Below are 19609 nucleotides of genomic sequence, written 5' to 3'. Positions count from 1 at the left end.
CTTTTTCTTTTCATTGCCTAGTAAACCTTCCCATGTTTGCACTTATAACATCCAAGGGCTTAGATTTAACTGTTGAGATCCTTTGCTTCTCTACCTATCTACTTATCTGCCAAGATTAAACAGTTTGGTCAGATTTTATTCTCTATTTCTAAAACCAGAAATTCAAACATGAAATAGCCAAGATTAATATGTTTTGGCCATTCATCAATGGTGGCATAAATCAACAAGCTGCACACAATCGGATTATCACAGAAAATGAAATACTAGTGGCATTTTGGACTTGCACACTTTCCTGGTCTATTTCGTTTGGGGTTCATTTCTTCCACTTTTTTGACCATTTCATTATTTTTACCCTTTGATTTTTCTTTTAGGGCATACCCTCTTTACATTTTTTATATTTTTTGATTTTTGACAGTATGGGAAACCTTTGCAACAAGAGAAGGGATGAACATATTACATAGCTCATCAATGTCAATCATGAAATATGACACCTATCGGTATAGGAGTATAACAGTGGCTCCACTTGGGGATGGATTTCCCGGGTGGAAAGTCAAGAACAACAAGTCAGATGACCTTCTCCATAACTTCTGACTATGCTCTGAAATCTCCTTCTGCTAATTGCTTTATTATATATATGACAGTTACACTTGTGAAGCCTAGGACCTTCTCTTCGGGCTTCAACTTCAGCATTGCCAAGGATATAGTATATACATGTTGAAACAAGAATACATCAAACAGTTGGATCAAAGTAGTGTTTCACCATCCAACCATTAACTGGCCCTTCTTCTATTTCTGTACCATCCAGGTTCTTCAAAAAGTAATTATTGTTCCCTTGTAAGGCATGGATAATAAAAGGTCCCTTCCATAGGAAGTCAAACTTCCCATGTTTTCCTTTGTCTTCTCTCTTGGAATTCCATTTTAAAACATTTTTCTCAAGGTACAAATCTTCTGCCTTAGTCCTCTTATCAAATATTTTCTTGAGTTTTTCTTGTAACACTTGGGATCTTTGGTATACCTCTTCTCTGGTCTGCTGCAAATGGATGGTATGATTTATTCTTCTTTGAATTTCATTGAGTTCCACCTAAGCTTCTTGCAGTAATTTCATCACAATAACTCCTAAAGATGAAGGAAATACCACCTCCATGCCATAAACTAATTCATAAGGGCTAGTTCCAATATATCTCTTTGTAGTTAGTCTGTCTGCCCACAGTGCATTAGAAAGTTTCTTGTGCCAGTTTTTCTTGTTCCCTTCCAACAATTTCTTAATAATATTAATCAGACTTTTATTGGAAGACTCAGTTAGACCATTACCTTGAGGGTAATAGGCTGTGGAATGGCCTAAAGTGATATGGTATTTGTTACAGAAACCGATCATTTTCTTAGATTTAAAGGCAGCAGCATTGTCAGTTATGATCTTTTCAGGACAACCAAATCTAGATAGTATGTTGGTTTCTAGAAATCCTATTATCACTGTATCATTGGCTTGTCTGGAAGGAATGGATTCTATCCATTTGGTGAAATAATATGTAGCAGTGAGGATCCATTTATGTTGGCTAGAAGAGGGGGGATGGATTTCCCTAATGAAGTCCAAACCCCATTGTTGGAAGGGCTTTTCAGTGGAAATTGGTTTAAGGGGTAGGGGTAAAAGTTTCCTCTTACCTTCAAAAATTTGACATTTAAGGCAAGTGGTGACAAATTTCTTTACATCGGTGAACAGGGTGGGCCAATAAAATCCAGCCCTTAGGATTTTATCTGCAATTGATTTCCAGTAAAGATATCCACCACAGTCCCCTTCATGAAATTCTTTGAGAACTTTGTCAGCTTCATCCTTTATTAAACAATTCAATAGAATACCTTCATGATTTTTCTAGAAAAGAGAATTATCTAAAATACAAAATTTTAAAGCTTTCAGTATTAAAAACCTTTTCATTGTTCTAGATAACCCTGGAGGAGCCTATAGGTTTAATAATACATGAGCTATATCAGTGTACCAAGGTGATTCTAAGAAGGCCTGGCTGATTTGTGGAGTCGCCATCTCTTGTTCATTATCAAGTTCATTGATATCCAGGGCTTGAAAATTTGTTTCAATCACGAGTTTAGCCAAACCCTATCTTTTAATAAGATTTGTAGGTCTTATTTCAATATCATACTCCAATATATTAGCTATCCATTTACCTCGTTTGCCTTCAATTCCATCCTGAGTCAGGATATCTTTGACAACAACACTTGGTACATAAGCTATTACATGGGAGTACAATATATAGACTCTGAAGTCTTTAATAGCTTTCACAAGTGCAAAAGCTTGTTTTTTCATGATTTGGTATTTTAGCGGTGAATCTTTAAGTGCTTTACTGAAAAAGGCTATGGTTTTTTCACATCCTTGATCATATTTTTGTAGTAAAACAACAACAATGGTTTGTTCTGATGCAAATGAAAATATTATGAAGTCTCTATCAAACTTTGGACTTGTAAGGACTGGTGTTTTGGTCAAAGCCATTTTAATTTCTTCAAATGCTTGTTTGGCTTCTAATGTCCATTTAACTTTGAAATCCCTTTTTAACATGTTTTTCAGAAATCTAATTAATTCAACCAAATTAGGTATGAATCTTCTTAAAAAGTTAATCTTTCCTACGAAAGCTTGAAATTCCTTAACATTTCTAGGGTGGGGTATTTGTAGAATGGCTTCTATTCTAGCAGGATCAATTTTGATGCCATCTTTGGAGATGATATGGCCTAACAGTTTGCCTTCCTCTAGACCAAAGAACGACTTCTTAGGATTTAACGAAATACCATACTTTCTGCATTTTAAAAACACTTATCTCAAAAGATCTAAATGTTGCTGATTTGATTTAGAAAATATAGTAAGGTCATCGAGATATATGACCAGAAAATCGTGAATTTCTTTTGCAAAAGCTATGTCCATTGCTCATTGAAAGGTTGCCCCTGCATTCTTAAGTCCGAATGGAATTTTAACATATTTGAAAGTTCCCCATGGTGTTGTAAAAGTAGTTTTTTCCTGGTCATCAGGATGGACTAGAATCTGGTTAGAGCCTGAGAACCAATCCAAAAGTGAAATCCTGGAAGCACCCACTACCCTTTGTAAAATGTGGTCCATCTTAGGTAATTGATAATGGTATTTTAAAGAAACCTTATTTACATTCCTTAAATCAACACACAATATAATTTCTCCTGCTTTCTTCCTAGTAGGTACTAAATTAGACACCCATTCTGAAAACCTGATAGGAGCAATTATTCCTACCTCATACATTTGTTTGATTTCTTTTTCAATTAAGGGGAGTAGTACAGGATTAATTCTTCTGAGCTTTTGTTTGAATGGTTTTTGATTTTCCTTAATAGGTATTGTGTACTGAATTATAGAAGTATCATATGATTTCAGGTCTTCATAACTCCAGGAAAAAACATCCTGAAATTGCTTCATTAATTCAACATATTTGAGTTTTTGTTTTGGGGGAAAAGTTTTGGATAATTTTGTTATTTTCGGATTTTCTTCAGTTCCTATGTTACAGTCTTCAATGTTTACTTTTAGAGGTTGCATCTTGGGTTTCTTTGGGATATCATTAAAATCGAAGAGATCTTCCAATGTAATTAATCCTTTGGGTAACTCATTGTCTTTCAAATTAATAACTCCATATTCTCCTTCGATAATCTCATCGATGTCTATTTTTTTAAGATCTTGCATTTCTTTATTGGTAAATTTTGTTGGGTGAAGAATTTGAGTTTCCCTTTCTACTGAAGTGTCTGTTTCTATTTTATCTATTTGATTAAATTCACTAACAGTGTCTATGTCTATATTAGTGCCAGAAAATTCTTCCTCTAGGGTCAAAAAATTGTTAATTTGAATATCGTTGTCAAACACTTGCCAGTTCTTTACATTGTTAGGTATGGCTGGCATGTGTCTAATATTAGTTGTGAATTGATGATTGGGTTCAAATGGTAATTTACAAGTGCTGGCAAATGTTGCCAAACTGTGTGCATGCAAATTATGTTTTCTTGGAATTTTGGCAAGCTGTGTTTCTAAAAATGTATTAAGAATCTCTATCACTATTCCTCTGTAAGATCTTAATCTAGGATTATTTGTGAGGAAGTCCCCTTTTATCTGTTGAATTACTAAATCAAAATCTCCCAAAACTGATACCCTGATTGCCCCTAAACTTTTGATCAATTTAAGTCCTAGCAACAGGGCCTCATATTCAACCATATTATTGGTGCATCTGAAGTTTAATCTATAAGCATGCCCTTCAGCATGATCAGTTTCTAGATTATGCACCTAGGTTCCAGCTCCTGCTCCTAATTTGTTAACTAAACCATCAAATTCTAAGTACCAAAGGATCTCATGTTCATAGGTAGCATCAGGAGTCTCAGTAATATGTTTGATAGGAAAATATGGTTCTTTAGTTTTATCTGGTTTCTCTTGAGTGTCTGATATATCATTTTTCTTAGAAATTTCTTGAACTTGCACACTAGAATTTTTGTTTATAATTTCTTCTTGTTCAAATGCTAAAACCTTGACATCAGTTGGAGGATGAATTTCAGCATTGTAGAGAATGAAGGAGTCCATGTCAGAGTGCATGGAGTAGATAGGGAAATTCTGGGGTTTCTCCTGTCTACTTACCACATATTTCATTAAAGTTTCTCTGTATATTTTTTTTGGTTGACCAAATAGTGAAATAGTAGCATAGGACATGTCCAACTATACAGATCTTTGAAGCTTTGCACCCCAAGATCTAGACAATAACATGCCACATTTTGGTGGAATATCAGCTACCACTATGTCCATCAAAATGGTTTTGGTAGGGTATTGAGCTAGTGATACACATAAATCTTTGATCAATCCTAGACATCTGACCTGGCTTGAATCAAAAGAGAATAAGTCTTTGTATGGCCTGGTAATATCTAGGTCCAACTTCTCCATTACTGATTTAGGAATTAAGTTATGAGAAGCACCAGAATCAAACATGGCATTATGAAGTATTTTGTCATGTATGTTTAGACTTACATAGAAAGGAGGAACACCTCCATCTACTGATTTTTCATTTACCACAGCGCCAAAAATCAATTCAGGCTGGTCATAAAAAAACATTTACCAAATCTTTGTTCATAGAAATTTGGAGTGATCTGCTAATTTGACCTTTGTAGACCTCATGTTTATCTAATTCTAACAATGGAATAGCTATCTTTAATTTGCCTATTTCAGTCTCAAGATTGAAAGGTTTTTCAATTTGAGTTTTTGTATTTTGGACAGTGGGATTCTCTTTTTCTGCTGTATTTTCTATGTTTTTCTCTTTTTGAGGAGTGATGTTATGGGCTAAAGTTGCTTCTAAATCAATTTCTGGAGGTTCTTCCACATTTCCTTTAGGAGGAATGGAAGTGGAAGGTTGCGTGTTAGGTCATTGATTGTCTGATACATCTTCAATTATTGGATCATTTGGGTTAGGACCTGTTCCAGGAAGGACTTGTACAGGGGGGTTATTTATCTTAGCTTTGTTAGATTGCTTGGTATTTTTCTGTTCATTAGTTTTAGGGACATCTATTCTTCTACTGCTCAAATTGTATTGCTTGTGGAATTCATAAATGGCTGTATCATATCCCTCCCTAAAATCAAATGATTCACCTGACTGAGTTTGGAATTGTTTAAGAGTGTGAGCTTCTTGGTCGTCTTGGGTCAAGAAAAATTGTTGTTCATTATTGAGGCCCATTAAGTTAATTTGAGTGTCTTCTGGTGGTTCATCAGAAGTTGAGGCTTCAACATAATTTTCCTGGAATGGGGGCGTAATGTTTTGGTCAGGCCCAGTCTTTCCAGTATTAGGGTTTTGATTTTTCCTGAAATTTGGATTTCTCCTGGTATTTCTTGGTTAACCATCCCACGGGGATTTCCTCTCAATTGTTTCTACTCTATCACCAAGTATATCCATTCCTTTAATAATAACATCTAATTTTTGTTCAAAGTTATAAGGTTCTTCTTTGAAAGGTGTCCTCCTTTCAGCTCTGGCTCAAGCTCATTTGGAAATCAGGTTGGCCTCAACGCTGACAGCTATACTCTGCATCTCTTCTAAGTCTCGAGGAGCTCTTTCCCTAAGTTGGTATGCCATGTTAGAATCAAATGAATCAGGGAATTTGATCAAGGCTAAATCTGGAGGAGGTCTAAGATTTTGAGGAATAACATTGTAGACATTATTGAATCTGGTACAGTAATCTTGGACAGTTTCTTGGGTACCTCTTTTTAAGCCTTCATATTCGGATAAAATGTGGAGAGGATATTTATTCTTTTCCCATCTGTTAGCGTTCGAAATTTCACCTCAGGCTGAGAAGGCAAATCTAAAAGCTACATCAAACCATTTCACCTCGTAGCTAGCCCTATGGGGTATGAGAAGGCTCTCTCCGGTCTATCTCGGCAAATTTTCAATAGGAAGAGATGACCAATCAAGGTAACACTGATATTAGACTAGTAAACTGATTTGAAGGTTGATTTGGGGGTTTTTGGGGTTTTTGGTGGCAAATTGAGGATCTGCAATTTTAGGGTGCGGGGATTTGACACAGTTTCTGCAGGTGGGTCTTTAGGGCAAGGTAGGAGTTTGTGCTGATGCCTTTAGCTTGAGATGGATGATCAAGGAAGAATGATAAGAAGGCTAAAGAGGGAAAACAATGACTTTGAATCCTCTCTAGACAGTGGAAAACATAAACATTAAACAAATTTGAAAGCTGAGCATGGCAAGCATGAATTCAAACTTTATCACTTCATTTGTTTAATAAGCTGCAGTAAAGAAAGAGATGGAACACATAAACACACTTACAATAACAATAAGAGAACACACCATCAACACAAGAGTCCACAAGAATCCCAATGATGTCTACAAAACCCTGGTCTTCCTTTTCCTCAAATTGCAGAGATACAAGTAAAATATACAATAGGAGCTTCTCCCTCAAAAGTCCAACCACGAAAATGAGCAAGAGAAGGCATGATATAGATGATCTAACTCCTTTCCCCACCTCTAGGGGTCGAGCTCAGCTTCCTAGGAGCTATTTCAACTAATTCTAAACTGAGCACTAGATAATAGGCAGTCAAAACAACTTGCCTCTAAAACTTAGGGAACCTATCCATGCATTAAATATTTACCATTTACATCAAAGAATATTCTAGAAGTGATGAAGGAGAGTAAAAGCATCTAAATGCCATGAAAATTACACAAAAATCCATCATTTACATGCCTCAAAAGTCAACCAAGATGAAAACAGTGTTTTGCTGGCCGAACTGGTCAAAACAGGGAAATTTCCCTGACTGGTCGCGCACATCACTCTGACTGGTCGCACACATTCACATCTCTTTGTGAGGGCCTTTCCTATCTCCAAATCAGGTGCAAGATAGCTCGTTGGAAATATCTGCGAGTATACTTTCCAACCCCACCGGAATTTCTGAATTTGGAGTTGATTTGACCCCTAAAAAGTCATTTCTCCCAAGACAGCGTTCTGCAACTCAAAATAGGGGCAGAAAGTCAAAATTTGCATGTGTTTTGAGCTTTTGGAAACCCAAATCTCCATAAAATCTGAAACCCATCCATAGGCAAGTGTATTTTTACATGAAAATTCCAAAAATGCAAAGTTTTCCCCGTTCTGAGTTGCCCCCATGTATGGTCGCGCGCGGGGTGAGACCAGTCAAATGGCCAAAACCTGTAAAATTCCCAAAAATGCCAAAAATTACCCAAAATTCTCAAAAAATTTGGGATTTGAGCTGTGGCTAGGCTAATGAGTGCCATGATCTTTGAGTGAAGCCTCAGCCAAGATACAAGGGGGGATTGGTCTTCTTTTTCCGTTTTTGTGCCTTGGCCAAACTCCTTGGATCCGGCGACTGTAATTTTGACATTTCTCTAAAAAAATGACACCTGTACAAAAAGTGAAGGAGGTTTTTCTTCTTTGGCATGTTTTGGACAAAAACCTCTCTCAGTTTTCCAAAATTCATCTTTTATTGCTCTAAAACATCATTTGAGTGCAACTTGTCCCGATGTGTGAAACAAGGGATTTTGTCGAAATGGAGCGAAATGAAGGGGATAGGGGGCTTCTAAATTCTTGGGGAAATTTTTGGGAGTGGGGAGGGATGTTAGGAAGCAGGGGAAAGTGGAATCTCAGAGATTGAATGAGGGGAAGGGGTCGAAAAGGGCAAAACACAGGCCAAACCTAGAAAATTGCCAGGTTGTAGCTAGAAACTAGGGTTTGTGCAAAAATGAGGAATTTGGCGGATCTAAGGGATGGGAAGTGTTTGATAAGGTATATGAAGGATAGGGGAAGGTGTATGAACATCTGGATACAAGTTTTTCCGGTGATTTGACCGTCCAAGAGAAATTGGCTTTCAAAACCCTAGGAGAGGGAAATGACCTTGCCTAGGTGCAACTGAAGCATGAACAAGGTGTGAAATGACTCATTAGACACTGACATGATAATGAAAACCCTATGAATGATGATAAACTCAGCTGAATGGTTACATGGACTGACATTTGGACAACTTTGAGAAGAGTGAAAGCAAACCCTAGACCTAATGCCTAGTGACCAAATTTTGCTTGAAGACTCACTGAAATGACAAAATTTGACCTTGACACTCTGAAACCACTTTGTAAGAGCATATTTGATCACTGGAGGAAGGCTGGAAAGACTGAAACTAACACCATCTATTCAAGAAGGTCTAAAAAAGAGTTTGTGAGTCATTGATACTATTTGTAGGGAGGGCTCTAAACCATGTTCTAATATCTCCAGTCAAACTTTGAACAAATACTTTCATTCTAACATCATCAACATCCACCTCATATATTTCAAAGTAATCTCTCAGTTTTTTAGTATGCTATTGAGCTGTGTATGTGCCTGTGCCATCAAAAGGGGTGATTTTACTTTGATAGTCTTGGGGCATAGCCCCTAGATTGGCAGGTAAGTTCAGAGGAGCATATCTATTTTCCATGGTAGCAGGAATATATGTGACAACTGGTATATTAGGGATGATAATGGGAATATGGATGGAAGATGGAGGAGTGGAAGGGGTAGCTTGAGGTTGGGATTTCTGAGGTGCTGATGGTGAACATGGATAAGCAGTAGTTATCACATAAAGGTTTGGTGTTTATTCAGAGGTAAGCTCAGGTTGGATGGAGTTCTACATATGTTTGTCAAGATGTGAAGTAACAACTTCAAGCTGCAAATTTTCAATGAATATTGGATCTTGAACTGTGTGGGTTAAACCAAATTCTGAAAAGGTCACAAATGAAGATCTTTCAAAATACTCATCAAAAAGTTCGTCCTCAAGGTGGATCCACCTCATAGGATAGGATTTTGATCTGAATAGAGGGCGAGAAATAGCAGAACTTTCTTGGTTCTCTTGTCTTCTAAGAATCCTGGGAATCAGATTAGAATTTTCAAACATAAGTGGTGGGTTTGGATCAGGATTTGATCTGGTGTAATGAATCCTTTCTGAAGCCAGGATTCTAAGTGTATTATTGGTCTTTTCTGTAAATGGGTTTTACACTACAACTTTAAGAGTTTCTTTCAGAGACTTTGGATATGGGAATTGTGAACTTTCTTAAATACTTATGAAAGAGGAACTGATCAAGTATTCGAAATCAACTACCCAATCTACAAGCTAGATCGAAGATAGACTAAAGTAGCATTCATTTACTTCTGCCATTGCAAGGAAAAATAATTTCAAGGGCTACCTAGCTAACTTCAGGCTCTGTCTGTAGCTTATAAAGTAGATAGTAGCAACAAACAAATTATGCAAGTCCCAAGTGGAGCAACAAACAAATTATTCAGGTCCCCAGTGGAGTCGCCAATGATGTTATTTAGGTCCCCATCGGAGTCGCCAATGATGTTATCACTCAGGTTGTTCCCAAAAGTTGTAAGAAAGAGAATACGGCTGAGGTAACCACAAACCAATCTTTTAGATACAGAATCTAGCCAATTTGTATCCGGAGAGGGCTCTCTCTTTATCATTTAACTTTGTTTTGAAAGGTATTAGGCTAGTTATGAAGTTCAAGGGTTTTGTTTGTTGTTTGGGTGGTGAGATTCAATAGAGAAGAGCTGTAAGTCTGAGTAGTTCAGTCCATTAGGCTAATGGAGTCAATGAGGATGGTTTTCTGGATTTGGTTTCTTAATAGAGGATGGTTCCACGGAGCAAGGTAGTCAAATAGGGAAAAAATAAAGAGTTTAAGCAGATGGAATGGGTTCAAATCGGGTGAAAGGCAATTGAGAATCTTTCAACCTATTTAAAGAGGGAAAGTGGATGATTACCGCTAAGGAGCAGTTAAGAATTCTTTAGCAAGTAATCAACATGAAAGAACTAGGAAGCAAGAGCAATTAAGATTTACACTGATTATTCTAATTCTGAAGAAAACACAGAGAATGATAAGGAATGAAAACCAGAGTGCAATCAAGCAAATTCTGAATTAATCTTTATCTTTATCATTGGGATTCTGAAACACAGGTGATATAAGGAAACTAGGAAAACTTTAAAACAGGAGATATAGGGGACTTATTGGTCTACTCTTTGATTCAATAATTCTGTGACAAGTCCTCTGCTTCAATTCTTCATCTAGTGAGCCTGGCCACAGTTGATTCCAACAACTCTCTATTCAAAAAATAACTCAATATTACAACAAAATCTAGGAATAATCACCAACCCCAAATACTTCGTTTGGGGGGGTATTTATACAAAATATGTTACAAAATATCTCATGGAGATAATATCTAGTGATGACTAATCGTTTTTTTACAAAAGATAGAGACGAATAGTCTCAAAAACAGGGAAAAGATAAACGGATGTCGTGCTGGATGCTCCGTCTTTGCCGGATGTGCTGGAGGCAGACTCTGAAAGTCGGTTTACAACTGTCTTCCATTAATACTCTGTGCTGGCTACTCCGTCTTTGCCGAATGTGCTTTTAACCTTGATCTGATGTACTTTGACCCATTTGATCCTCATCCATATCTATTTATCTTATCATGGAACAATAGCCCAAAGTTCACGTCTTACCCAAGAGAAATTTACAAAATTTCTAACATATCCTCCCACCATTTCTGTTCTGGCAATTTATGTTTCTAGAGTTTCCATAAAATTTCATCAGTCTCTGTATATCTAAAGAAATTAGGCTGGATGGTGAATAGATGTTTTACCTCATGCTCAATATAAAATAAGCTCTCCAAGTTATCATAGAGAACTCGACCTGTGGGGAGTGCTTTTTCTCCTGAAGCACTTGTTGATGAACTAGCTTGATTCACAGTATATTTATTCAATTTATGTACATAATCTACGTGTTTAATCAGCCAGTCATTACTTGTTAAAGGACTTGGTATACCCTTATTCTAAAAAACTGTGAATTTCTCTATGAAAAAATTAATCTCTATCTGCATATCCTGGCATCTCCTTTCCAAATTTTGCATCAGAGTTCTCTTGGTTAGAACTCTCTTGATTTCCATAATTGTGCCTGTCCTGTCTGTGATTTCCAGTGCTTCCAGTTGTTCGCTAGTCTTGGTGTTCAAAAAATGTATAAGCTGGTTGGCTTGTTCAGGCATCTATCCAAACAAAGCTCTTTTCTTTTGAATTTCTACTTGGGCTGCTCTCACTAAGTCAATCTGCTCATAAATAGCTTGGATTGATGGCCAAACATTATTTATGGATTGATTGATGTTGGCCCACAGAATTCCTTTGATTTCTGCCAGAGGTTTATCCATAGTGAGATCATTTTCTAATGTTCTAACTTTATTCTCTAATATTTTAACCTCCCTTATTTTCTTTGCCACATTCATCTTGGATTTGTCATAACTTTTTTCTACTTTTTCCAATTGTTCCTTTACTTGTTTCAAAACTGACACTTGGAGTTTCAATTCTTTCATGGATTTTATTAGTTGTTCTGTGCTCATATTAGTACTGCTGCCTGGTGCTGTCATTGTTGCTGATGTACCTGTGATGATCTCTGTGTGGATGCTGGAACATTTGGGGCCAATGCTATTCCAAGTGTTGAAGGGACTGCATTTGTGCTTATAGGGATTACCTCAGGTGGCTGGGAGGTCGACTCTTCCTACTTCTCTTTTAATGCTTCTTCCAGTGCCTGCTCTGAATCAGTTAATCTTTCATTTAGTTTCATGAGCAGGTCCATCATGTCTTCTTCTGATTTCTACTCTATAATTTCTACAGTCTGAGGATGCCTTGTAGGAGGTAGCTTCAGCTCTTTCCTTAGGGAAACAATGTCTTCCTCTTTCTTCTTCATTAGTGCCTTTATGCCTTTAGCGTCTTTGGGATCATGTCCTAATTCAATGATGATTTCTTCTAAGGATTTGATCCCGTTGTCCTTGGCTAGAGAAGAGGATTTCTCTAAATGTAATTGAGCAAAGGTATTGTCTAAGGAGTTTCGTAATTTATGGGCCAACATTCCTTTATTAGCCAGTGTGTAGTAGACCATTTCTCGAGTCTGTTTATGAAGCTAAATCAGGTCCATAGGATGAATGTCTTTGGCTAGGATCTCCAAGTTTGTTCTGATGTAATCTACTGCTGACTGGGGTTGTTGTACCTTGGGCTTAAAGTAGTTCATTATCATTTTTCCCTCTTTAATGTCATAGGCTGACATTAACCTCTGTTGGTTGGTAGGGGCCATTTTAAGATACTGATTGTAAATTTGAATCCTCACAGGATCATTTTTGGCCTTAATTTCTGTGAATGTCCTTTTGATGTCTGAAGCCTATTTATTTTGTGGCCTGGTGGATGAAACTTCTACTCTGTGTTGTCTTTCTAGCTCCTACCTATGTGAGCTAGTTGATGTTTCTATCATCGAGGAAGTCTGTTGGCTGACTACCCTTTCACCTCTTAGACTGTCTGTTGTTTCTTCAATGATCTCTTCTTCTGACAGAGGATTCAGTATTTGCCTTTTTGCCCCAGGTTGTTCTACAGGTCCACTGATAGGTGTGGGGTCTTCCCTGTCTCTCTTCTTGCTTCTTTCCTCGTTTAGAGGAGTCTGTAATGCAGGAATTTCTGCTGCTTTAGTTGGGGCTGGAGGAATTTGCCCCTGACTCTGTTCATTTGACATTGCTGGTTGATCTGTCATTATAGGATGCTCTGTGATATCTACTTCTTTTCCCTTTGAAGTCCCTGTAACTGGTGTGCTGGTTTTCTATGCAGGCTGTTGAAAATTTCCAGCAGAGGATGTTCCAACTCCTGATTGTTGAGGTAGCTTGAAAGATACCTGTTCAAAAGAGTCCAAGTCAAGAGTTTTTCAAGATCTTTCATAGCATTTTCCATCTTTTCCTGCTCACTAATTTATTCTATTAAGGTCCCTTCTACCCATTCATCCTGATTTGTAAACTGTTCAATTTTTGGGATATTAAGATGTATATAAACTGACAGCCTGTTTCTTACCCTTTTTTCACTTATGAAACTATTTGGGTCATATGGCACCCACCAAAAACTCTTCCTCAATCTAAGTCTTCCCCTAATATCTTCTCAGCATCTTTCCATGCATCCCTAGAATTGATGACATAAGGGCCTAACTGGTTTTTGATTCTCAACTGAGCCTTTTTCTTTGCATTACAAAAGTGGGTTAAGTCTGCATTGATGATCTATCTAAAGTATTCTAATGCAAATAACCTCATGGGCACATATCTAGGCAACTTGAATGGGCAAAGTTCACACCCATACATTCTGATTTCTGTGTGATTTTGGTACAGGTACTAGTCACCTATCCTATATTGCTTAGAAAGCTACAAAATCTTCTTCATGTCACCAGTGAGCCTAGGAGGAGGAGCTCCTATCAACAGAGTGGAGACTGGATGTACAAATATGTCAATGAATTCACTATGGGTATAAGGGGAGTCACAGGTATCATGGAAGACTGAGCTCCAAAAGATTATAGACCTTCGATTTCCTTTTGAGTCCAATTTCTTGATGGGAAATGAAAAGATGTCTGACTGATAATATAACAACAGATGGTATATAAAAGATGTGTATTTGAAGATTCCTTCTCTATCCAAATTTATAAATTGGTCATGGATTTTGTTGGCAATGAAAGTGGCATAGTCATATTTGACAGCAGGGGGCTGTCCTGGAGTAAAAATTGATAGCGGGACCAGGGTGATATCATCAACAAACTCACTAGTACTAAATCCCATGATCAAGGAGATCATGTCAACAATAGGTCTTCCAGTTTTAGTGAAACAGACTTGGAAATAAGGAGGAGGACCTTTAGGTTGGTGCGTTGGTATCATGAACATCTGAGCAATGCGTGTTATCTCTGATTGGGGCAATTGAGATGCTTGTTCAAGTAAAAATCCCATGGAAAAATGAGTAAGGGGTTCAGTGGAATGGAAATGTATCATCTCATTGATGGATTCAACAGTTATGGAAAAAAGGATAGTTTGGGAAGGAGACATAACTGTTGTATGGACAGGTTCATAGTTAGCACAACATTGATGAATGAGGTCTAGGAAAACATGGACTGAGGGAAGGAAGTACATGGGAAGGTTTGATTCCCATAATCAAAACATATCAAAGTTGTTTAGATGGCTATAATTGATTTGGCGGAAAACTTGAAGATGGTTTCTGTCACCAGATAAATTGTTTATTTGGAAATCTTTGTCTCCCAAGGGTAGATACTCTAAATATTTGTGAGGTGCATTTATGGGCACGACATTCAGGGCTATGGGGGCTTCCATGTTTGGTTCTTGTGTATTCAAACTGGAATTTAGACTTTCTGTGGAAAATACGGACTAAACAGTAGACTTGGGGGTCTTTTTATGGAAGCTTGGGTGTGATTTCAACTTAAATTCGACTCTTTTAGGTAAAATTCTCAGCGGAAAAAATGAAATTACAGGTTCACCAAGTGAAGTTTGTAAATTCCTATTTTTAAGAGGTAAACCATGTAATTCGCAGGTTGAATGACGAACTGCAGAGCTCGACACTGGAGTTTCTTGGCCGGGTGGCAGACTGGACGTATTTTGCATGGAGGACAGTTTATAGGGAATAAGGGTGAAAGTGACATTTCCCGTTAATTTAACGAAATTTGGTTTGGCAGGGTTTTTTGGCATTTATTGAGCAGCTGACATTAGAGTGATGGGACGTCTTGTCATCACGTGGAGGGTGGTAAGTGGTTTTCCCCTTACCGCTTTTGGGGTCGGGCAGTTTCGGACGGGGGGCAAGCGAGCATGTTGAATGAGTGACGCATGGTGGAGGTACGGGGGAAATACCGCCAGTTCCCTGCGAGTTAAGCAACGATGATAAAGGGTGGTGAGAAATGGATGTGGACCATTGGATGTGTGAGGGGTGATCAGACGACAGATGCACTGTGGAGATGATGGGAGGTTAATACTGCAGGCCCGATACAATAAAATTTGTTTTTAAATGGTTCTCGTGTGAAATTTCATTGGTTCGAGGTTGGTTATTAATTAACCAGAGGCTGGTTATTAATTAACCAAAGGTTAATTAACCCTTTAGCACGGTGGGGAGGTTCTCAACAAGCTCCAGATGAACTTATTAACCCTCATTTGTACAGTAACTATGGTTATAGTTAACCAAGGAGGGGATATGTAATATTTTTGGGTTTTTTATTATATATACATATTACAGGAAGGGGAATAATTAACATGGGATTTATATAATAAATGTTAATTTTTAATATGAAAAATGAATGGATGCGCGCTAGGTTATAATCTTAGGCTTAGAAAAAAAAGGGGTTTTATGAGGAATATTTGACAATTTCCTAAGTAAAATAGGGCTTTTACTTTAGGTAGAATGTTATGAAATGGAATAAGTGTTTATAGTGATATTAAATAGATCTTAATACCTTTGGGGAAGTTAGTAAATGATTGGGGAAAAAAATGAAGGAAAGTTAGTTATGAAATCTGCCTCGCTTGAGCTGCATCCAAAGAAGTGTTCGCCATGGTACTTGTAACAAAAGTAAACGTTAACACATTAAAAGATATGATCCATTACAAGTATCATTCTGCAACACCAATCTACCTATCCTACCTACTTTTCCTAGCATTATTTCTTCTTCTTTGGGTGCATTTGGACTAACAAACCCTCCTCATCTTCTTTTTCTTTTCGTTGCCTAGTAAACCTTCCCAAGTTTGCACTTATAACATCCAAGGGCTCAGATTTAACTGTTGAGCTCCTTTGCTTCTCTACCTATCTACTTATCTGCCAAGATTAAACAGTTTGGTCAGATTTTATTCTCTATTTCGAAAACCAGAAATTCAAACTTGAACTAGCCAAGATTAATCTGTTTTGGCCATTCATCAATGGTGGCATAAATCAACAAGCTGCACACAATCGGATTATCATAGAAAATGAAATAGTAGTGGCATTTTGGACTTGCACACTTTCCTGGTCTATTTTATTTGGGGTTCATTTCTTCCACTTTTTTGACCATTTCATTCTTTTTACCCTTTGATTTTTCTTTTAAGGCACACCCTCATTACATTTTTTTAAATTTTTTGATTTTTGAGAGTATGGAAAACCTTTGCAAAAAGAGAAGGTATGAACATATTACAGAGCTCATCAATGTCAATCATGAAATATGACACCTATTGGTAAAGGAGTATAACAAATCCCATAAAAATTGTTGCAATTCTTATTAATCTCCTACTAAACTGCTACAAAATGGTGTATAATCAAGGTCTGAGCATCCAGCTGAGTCCAGCCTTCTACAATGAGAAAGAAGAAGAAGATATAAGCATTGTTTCAACCTCCTCCCATCCTTAGGGGTCGAGTCCCTAAGATGAGCAGCTAATCTAACCAACACTGAACAAGAAACAAGAATATAGGCATCTCAACAACTTGCCTCTAAAAGTGAAAAACAGATTCATTTGAGCTCAAATTGACTTCTAATGTAATGAATCTACCCTCTATTACTATTTATCTATCATATCTACATGCCAAGTCATCATTTACAATGGTAAAACATCCTCCATGAGGTAAAATCCATGAACACAGTCAAAAAAATAGAAAAATATCCATCCTGTGCAAAACTTGCCCTAAGCACAGTGCCAGTGGCCCAACGTGCAACGTTGCTTTCAGGTCCCTTTTGGAGGTCTTCCAGACATCTAAATTGAGCCCAGGATAGCTAATTAGAAATGTATTCAAGTTTAATTTCCAAAACACCTAGCATTTCTTCATTTGAAGCTCATTTGACCCCTCAAAACGTGATTTTCCCAAGACTGCTCCTGTGTGTCCAAAAAGTGGCAGAAAGGTCATTTTTAGTGTGTTTTTGGACCTTTGGGTGGACCAGTTCTACCCAAAAAACTTAGAAAATCTATAGGGTGCATGTACTCATCGCTCTGAATCCAAAAATGTAAACCATTTCTCCATTGGGTGCCCGTAGTTTTCCTGTGTGTAGAATTTCAAAATTTGCAAATGACAAAAATTCCTTCAAACTTGCCCAAAATTGGTGAGCAGCACCACTATCAAGCATCCTGATGAGCCAAGAAATCTTCAGCAACCAGCCTAATCCTATCATCCTCGTTTTTATCTTTCAGAGCCTGCCTTAGCCTAGCTTTCATCTTTTTGACCCTCATGTTGTAAATCTTGTTTTGGGTCCTGTAATGGTAGGCCATGTACCTGATCATATGATTGTCTCTATTGGCCTTCTACAACATCTTTTCAAGGTACAAATTGACTCTCTCAAGCCAAGTCTCTCTATCATCTTCAATCTCCTTCTCAATAGGAGTCAAAGTGACTTGTGCCTCTTTGTCACTTTGTCGTTTTTCCTTGGGAAGTTCTATCTCCATGAGGACTTGTTTGTCACTCAATTGTTTTTTTTCTTGTTCCAATTGTGTGATGACATACTTGGCTCTCTTGAAATTGTCCATCAATTCTTGGACTTGAGCCTCCTTTTCCCATATGATGATGTCCTTTATTGTTTCTTCATCCTGAGCCTCTAAGTCAATTGTTTCCATGCCATGATTAGTATAATGCTGCTCCGTCTCATCATGCTCTGTCAAATCAAAGTCTCTTTCTTCCTCCTCATCAACAAAACTTTCCTCCGACATCTTTCCTTTTCATTTTTGCAGCTACTTCACCTGTACCTACTATGTTGATGAAGAAAGCAAAGCCCCTTCCACATCCTGTGGAGCAAGCATTTGCCTATGGGTTGATGAATAAGGCAAGGTCCCTTCGACATCTTGTGGAGCAAACACTTTCCTATCAGTTGAAAATAATCTCCTTGTGCCCCTATGATATGTCATGAAGGTCCCAGGCACCTTAGTAGCTCTAGTCTCTTTGGCTTCCTCATCCATTTTCACTTGATCACTGATAGAAGGTCCCGCTACTTCTTGAGTCACTAGTGAAGGAATTTGAGGACCCCTCAAGATGTCATGAGCAATAAACACTACAAGAAAAAATGTCATTGGTGAGGGTCATGCTTGTGATAGACCTTTAAGGTTCATCACCAATGACACATATGGTGACGGTCTTTAAAAAAGCGTTGTTGTAAGTGTATATAGTGATGGTCCTTTAAGGTTTCTCACCAAAGCTATTTTCAATGACACTTTTGGTGAGGGTCATTAAAGGCCCGTCACTAATTCTCTCTTTGGTGACACTTTTGGTCAGGGTCATTAAAGGCCCATCACTAATTCTCTCTTTGGTGACACTTCTAGTGACAATATTTAATTGACCCTCACCAGTTCTCTTGGTTACTTTTGGTGACGGTAAAAAATGTTTGTCATCATTGATCATTCCAATGAGTTTTTGATGACACTATGTACCTGTTACTATATTTTTTGTCAAAAGGTAATGGTTTAAGACTATTGTTGTGGAGTCTTTTTCATTATCTATGCAAGGTCATAGTGGTTATAATCAGTCAATTTGTTAAGAAGTAATCAGTGTGTATCATTTCCCTCAAGTCATAAAAATATAGTTTTCGTATTAGTCAACACATGATTCATCTCTATTAGGTTTATTATCTAGCAAATTTCCTTTAAATAAAGTTCCACTAGTGTGTGAAGGAACTATATTATTTAACACATAATCAAGCTCTGTCAATTCTATTAATGAGAGAGACCTAGCACTCCTCAACACTCATGGCATAGCTTAACATACTTTGGAATAGTACACTAACATTCTTTAGCACCTCTCATGTCTTCGAACATCTTTGTACCTAGAACATATTTGTACCTAGAACATCTTGATATGAGTAGGATATTGAAGCACATCTTGGCATGCCCTAGCATAGCATAGCACTCCCCTATCATGTCTTGGCATGCCTTGGAACACCTTGGCATAATATTGCATTGACAAACATTAGCACTTGGCACACATTGGAACTTGGCATGTACTCAAACATATTATTAGTGTGCCTAGCATGCCCCTTTTGAAAAAGATAAAGTCATGACTTATTAACCCTCTTATGTGTTCATTTCCTTGCGTTTTAGCTTGGTTATTCATTTTATTGCTTTTAAATTGGCATACTCTGGCACCTTGCACTTCCTAGCATGTCTTAGCAACTGGCATGCCTTGGCACTATTTGGCACATGTTAGCACACCTTGGAGCTACCTAGCACACTCTAGCACTTCTTGAAATGTCCTGATACTCCCTGGCATGCCTTACCTGTGCTTAGCATACCTTGTCACTCCCTCATT

The sequence above is a fragment of the Pinus tabuliformis genome, chromosome 3_2 (assembly GCF_031772625.1).
Source record: "Pinus tabuliformis cultivar Carrire ecotype Pingquan chromosome 3_2, CPIR1, whole genome shotgun sequence".
Lineage (NCBI taxonomy): Eukaryota > Viridiplantae > Streptophyta > Pinopsida > Pinales > Pinaceae > Pinus > Pinus tabuliformis.
Note: the sequence above shows the minus strand (reverse complement) of the source record.